Here is a 6346-nt window from a genome sequence, read left to right on the forward strand (position 1 = left end):
GGATCTGCCTCTTGCTCAGCAATGGGACTTGTAAAACGCACCTACAAACTTAACCGTGCAGAGACGACGAATATTCCTAAGGACATTCAGTCAGAATACAGTGATGTGTTTAAGGGTCTAGGACTCTTACCAGTGAAACAGGACATTAAGATTGACCCCTTGATACCTCCTGTGATACACCCACCTCGTCGTGTTCCAATAGCACTTCGTGACAAAATCAAGGATGAACTTGATCGCATGGAAGAAGCTGGTGTAATAGTTCAACAGAAAGAACCTACAGCATGAGTAAACTCCATGGTTACCGTCCAGAAGCCAAACGGAAAGCTACGCATTTGTATAGACCCCAAAGACCTCAACAAAGCGATCCGTAGAAAACATTACCCACTCAAGACAATTGAAGATGCCACACAGCAAATCACTGAAGCAAAGCTGTTTTCCAAACTTGACGCCACGTCAGGCTTTTGGCAAATTGGTCTCACAGAAGAGAGTTCAAAACTCTGCACCTTCAACAGCCCATATGGACGCTACAGATTCACTAGACTACCATTTGGCATAAGCTCTGCATCTGAAATCTACCAGCGTACAATTTCAGAGATGGTGAGGGATCTAGAAGGATGTGAGGCAATAATCGATGACATATTGATTTGGGGAAAGGACAGGCAAGAGCATGACCAAAGACTTTAAGCAGTCATGAATCGAATTCGTGATTACAATCTGAAATTGAGCCCAGAGAAGTGCCAATTTAGAAAGGACCATATCGCATATGTTGGTCATGTGTTTACCTCTGCAGGGATCCAGCCCGACCCTGAGAAGATTCGCGCTGTGAAAGATATGCCTGCTCCACAGAATATCTCTGAACTTCAAACCTTTCTTGGTTTTATTCAATACCTTGGAAAGTTCTTACCAAACTTGTCTGAAGTTAGTGCACCACTCAGATTACTTCTTGAAAAAGACATACACTTCCATTGGGACAAGCCACAAGTAGACAGTTTCCAGAACTTAAAGCACCTTGTGAGCAACACACCTGTTTTGCGATATTATGACCCTAAGAAGCCACTGACATTGACTGTAGATGCAAGCTCGAAAGGCCTTGGTGCTGCGCTTGTCCAAGAAGGCCAACCTACTGCATATGGATCACGTGCATTAACGAAGAGCCAGCAGAACTATGCTCAGATTGAAAAAGAGGCTTTAGCCATATCTTACGGATGTACAAAATTTCATCAATATGTGTTTGGTCGACATGTATTGGTAGAGAGTGATCATAAGCCACTCCAGTCAATTTTTCGAAAACCTCTTTATCAAGCACCTGCTCGACTTCAGTCACTTCTGCTCACGTTACAGCGTTATGATCTAGAAGTTGTATATAAACCAGGCAAGGCCATGTTTATCGCAGATACCCTTAGCCGAGCCTTCATCAATGAAACGAAGGAACAGCTTATGCCTGACATTGAAGTTAACTCAATCAGCTACTTACCTATATCTCCAGAGCAATATGAGCGCTTTCAACAAGCTACTCAAGACGACCTGGATCTACAAACCTTACAGGCAGTAGTCAAATCTGGATGGCCGGACACCAAAGAAAACTTAACAAAGTCAACTTACCCCTACTGGCCTTTCCGTGATGAGATCACTTGTATAGATGGATTGATGTTCAAGGGACACAAAATTATTGTACCATCGAGACTACAAAAAGAAATGCTAGATCGCATACAGAGCTCTCACCTAGGAATAGTCAAATGTAAGAGTAGAGCTCGAGAATCCCTATTTTGGCCAGGAATGACATCATCAATCCAAGAGGTAGTGGAAAAATGTCCAATCTGTGCGCTGAACAGCAGATCTAATCCCAAGGAACCACTGGTGGAAACAGAAACCCCATCACGTCCATGGTCCATCATTTCTGTTGATTTGTTTGATTACAAAGGAATCTCATACTTACTTTGTGTTGATCATTTCTCAAAATGGCCTGAATTTGCAAAACTTGAAAACCAAACAAGTGGAAACACTATCTTGCACCTGAAAAGTATATTTTCACGTAATGGGATACCTGACAAATTAATATCGGACAATGGGCCCCAATTCGCTTGTGAAAATTTCCGTGCATTTTCAAAGGATTATGGTTTTGTTCACACAACCACAAGCCCACACTTCCCTCAAGCCAATGGACAAATCGAACGCACCGTGCAAACAGTTAAGTAACTGCTACGCAAGTCTTCAGATCCGTACAAAGCCATACTTGCATATCGGAATACCGCAATTGACATGCTAGGAAAGTCCCCAGCACAACTCTTCTTTAACCGACGTCTGAAAACTGACTTACCTACAGCATCACCACTTTTGGAATCTAACTCAGTTGGCATGCAGGACATTCAAGAACGCTTGAAAACCCGAAAATACCAACAAAAGATCAACTACGATGCACATGCGGGAAAGGAATTGCGTGATCTTTATCCTGGAGAATATACCGTTATGTGTCATGAAAAAAAAAATGGAATCCTGCTGTAATAGTACAACAACACAGTTCTCCAAGATCATACATTCTCCAAACACAGTCTGGAAAGCGATACAGACGGAACAGACGGCACATCAAACCAACTTCTGCCTCTTTCTCAGATAAACCTGAAGTTGATGACACCGTTATTCCTCTTCCGTCAGAGAAAACCGATACACCATGCCGGTCGAATACTATCCAATCTCGGATTGAGAAACCACCACAGGAAGTTGAACCGACAGATCTTCCAAAATCAGTTCCCAGTACCACTTGTACCAGATCAGGGAGGAGTGTAGTGTGTCCATCCAAATCCAAGGATTTTGTGAAATTGTGAAATGATTTGTATATGTTCAAAATTTCATTTTTGTAATACAAGCAGTATTATAATACAAGTACATGTATTGTATACTTGTAAGTGAAATGTTGTATGGTGGAACATTAATGTATCAGATATTGCACAAGTTACAATTTGATATTTTTTATTTTAATGCATACTAAGCATATTGGTAAAAACTGATAATCAAAATTCTAGTCATTCCAGATCTCTGCAAATGTCTGTCATTACTATCTATAAAAGGGGAGATGTCATGTATATCGAGTAATTCATGTACGACTTGTTTATTATATATATGACCGGAAGTCAAAGTACTTGTTATGGTTTCACACGTGTTTTCTACAGTGAACACGCTTTGGCAGATCCAAATCAGTGGTAATTTCCATTAAAATATATACTTGCAATGAAATTATGTTGAATGGTTACGTAAAGAGTAAATACATTTATTGGGAACTTACAAGTATTTAGGGTATACATAGAAATTAAGATTTGACAAATGTTTATTAAATAAAATGTGTCACTTCGTTTCTTGAATGCACGATTTTAGTCTTGATGGATACAACTTTCCAGAACGGGTTAACCAAGAATGCAGATTGACTAATGTAGGATGAGTTCATTATGCATCGCTGGCATATATCTTAGATCTGACACTTTTGGTTAATGCAAGTAAAGAAAATAAATGAAATGCGCCAATTTGGTGCGATTTTTGTTTTAGTGAAAATAACTTGAGAGAACAGGGCGCGGAAAAAACGTGGGTTGACTAATTAACGTCAGGGCAGAAAGTGTAAGGCGAGTTACATGTAACCATTGGGTAGATACTTTGGATTACAACATTGGTTTAAGGTATCCAAATAAATATGCGTACACGTTTAAAATAAATTACATACATTATAATACCACAACAAATTGGTAGTAAAACTTTTAAATTAATTTGTGAGTCATGAACAAATTGTAATAACTTCCATCTGAATAAACGATACATGCATAAAAACGGCGAAGTTAAATTCGGGGATGAAGATTAGTTGACAGTCTTTAAAAATGAAATTCCTATTTGGGACATTGATAAAAATTATATGCTAACATTTGTCCTAAAGATCAAAATTTAGAAAAGAGATACGACGCACTTGTTTGAAATAAAACATTTAAAAATGTTATTTCTTTCAGTCATCTGCATCAAAAGGAAGATAGGAAAGGATATAAATGTATGTATAATCAATTTCCGTTTAAATTGTCATCACTGCCTGTTCCTCTAAATATCCAGCTACACAGTTGCTTCTTTATTTCAATTTTAAAGAATAGGTTCAGAAAAGCAATTAAAAAAAACTTCGGACACAGTTCAAAATAAATTAACAAAAAAGTCTGATTCAACATATCAAACATTGTATCCTATTAATGTGAACAATTGTTAATTCCCGCGCTTGCGTGGAAAATCATCTTGTTGGATATAATAAAATCCCATATTGAAGCTTAACATTGTAAATAGGCACCGTTACAGAGGTACCTGGTACATAAAACATTTTATTCCGTTACACCCAAATTGCACATCTGAAGCTCGTGGCCGACGTGAAGTGTTCATTTCGTTTGTCTTTGGATTTTCTTCTATTTTATGCGCATAATATATTTGTAAATAATGCATTGACCAATTAATTTGATGTTAGTACTCTTCTAGTTAAAGTAAGAAGTTAAGAAAAGTACGTCAATCTTGACAATTTCATCGTGACCGAGGAACTCGGCGAGACAAGATGTACATCCACACAGGTGAACCCTCTACAGCGAAATACTTTAACTGTTAAACAACTGTTAAGGTGGTATGGGACATCTGTCGATATTGATATGGATTGAAGTACATTTAAATTAGAATACTTTCACCAGTTTTGAGTTTTCAAATTTTTACGCAATTTAACCAAAACTTACTGCTCCAGCAGTCGAAAATGTCTACCTGTGACAGTCCGAATTTAACGAGCTTCTGAATATCAGAGCGTTATCATTGATTAGAGTACTGATATCCTTCAAAATCGGACTGTTTCGGGTAAATCAACAATGAAATTTAATGGCAGTGATGTAGGTACGATATAAGCCTCAAACAGTTCGGTATGAAAGCGAGCCTCGAAACTGTCTGATATGTTTTTTCATACAGAGCTGTTTGATGCATATTTGTATCACTGAACTGTTGTTTAGGTGAGCGATGTAGCCCTTAGACCTTTTTTCATTATAATAGCAAATATTTGTTTCAAATAGATTTTAGTTTTTATAACACTAGTTTTAATTTTAAAATATTGATATATTGTTTGCTGCGTACTATTCATATGTTATATACATGGTATTTGGAGCAATGTATCATTATCAAGTATTGCATGAGGAATAACTTTTTGCCAGATTGGTTGTTTAGCTACGACAACATTCACTGTAAAACTAGGAGGTAGTCATTTATTTTCCTGTGGACTAGTTTTGTTCATCACATTTAAAATAAAGGTGCATCTTTTGATCATTGCATTCCAGTTTTGATAGGCTTGTGTTCTAAGCTGATAAGGATTGGGTGGTTGTAGTGACAATGAGATGCTTCTATAGTGTTAGGGAGTGTCAGAAAACAGGTTTTCATTTTCACTTGTGGTACATGTACACAGCAGGTGAGTCAAAATACGGGATTCTTATCAGATTTGCTGAATTTGTTTTTTTTTGGATGGAGTCAAAAATGAGTTTTGCATTAGCGTGAAATTGAAAAGTGAAGGTCTGAACTTGTATAATATTTTTTAAAAGATGAAGAATTTGAAAAGTCTGTTTTATTATTCATATTTCTTAAATGTTCAATTACTTATTAAGAATACCAGGGCTCCCCCAATGCTGATGGGACAATGAAAGCAAAACCAAACCAAAAACTTTAAACAAACATATATACGAGTAAGAGTGATTCAAATATATCATTATTTTATCTATTTGAACCTTCTATACAAGTTTGACTTTATATCCCTAAATTTGCATTTTGCTTAGTTTCACAGAAATTGCTTAGAGAATCTTATTGCTATCGAATTTGAACTTGAACGAGCAAATATACATATAAATCAGTGATAATAGAACTGTTCCGTAATTTGTTGATGTTATCATATGATTATAATTACCAGTAATTGTATACCTTTTTCATATAAAGTTCTACAATTTTGTTTTCATGTTCAACCCGTTTTGTGAGCGTTTTTTCAGTCTGCTCATACCAGTTTGATAATAAGCTGCATGAGTACTTAAAGATTATATTATAGCCTCTCTACGATTGGACTTTTTCCTTCACTATGAGAAAATCTTTGTCAGTTTTCAGAGACAAACAAAACAAAATGAAATTAAGCTGCATGTGTATTAGGTAGCATATAGTTTTTTTTCGGTATAAAGCTTAAGTCGCTGTTTTTTGTAAAGATTCACCTAACGTTAACATGTATTAAGTAGTATATTGTCACTATTTGTAAACTGAAAATTATTTGGCACATAAATACGAAAACAAACTAAGGAAGTTTCTCTATAGTAAAAACCCCGCATTT

Source organism: Crassostrea angulata, chromosome 6 (assembly GCF_025612915.1).
Source record: "Crassostrea angulata isolate pt1a10 chromosome 6, ASM2561291v2, whole genome shotgun sequence".
Taxonomy (NCBI): Eukaryota; Metazoa; Mollusca; class Bivalvia; order Ostreida; family Ostreidae; genus Magallana; species Magallana angulata.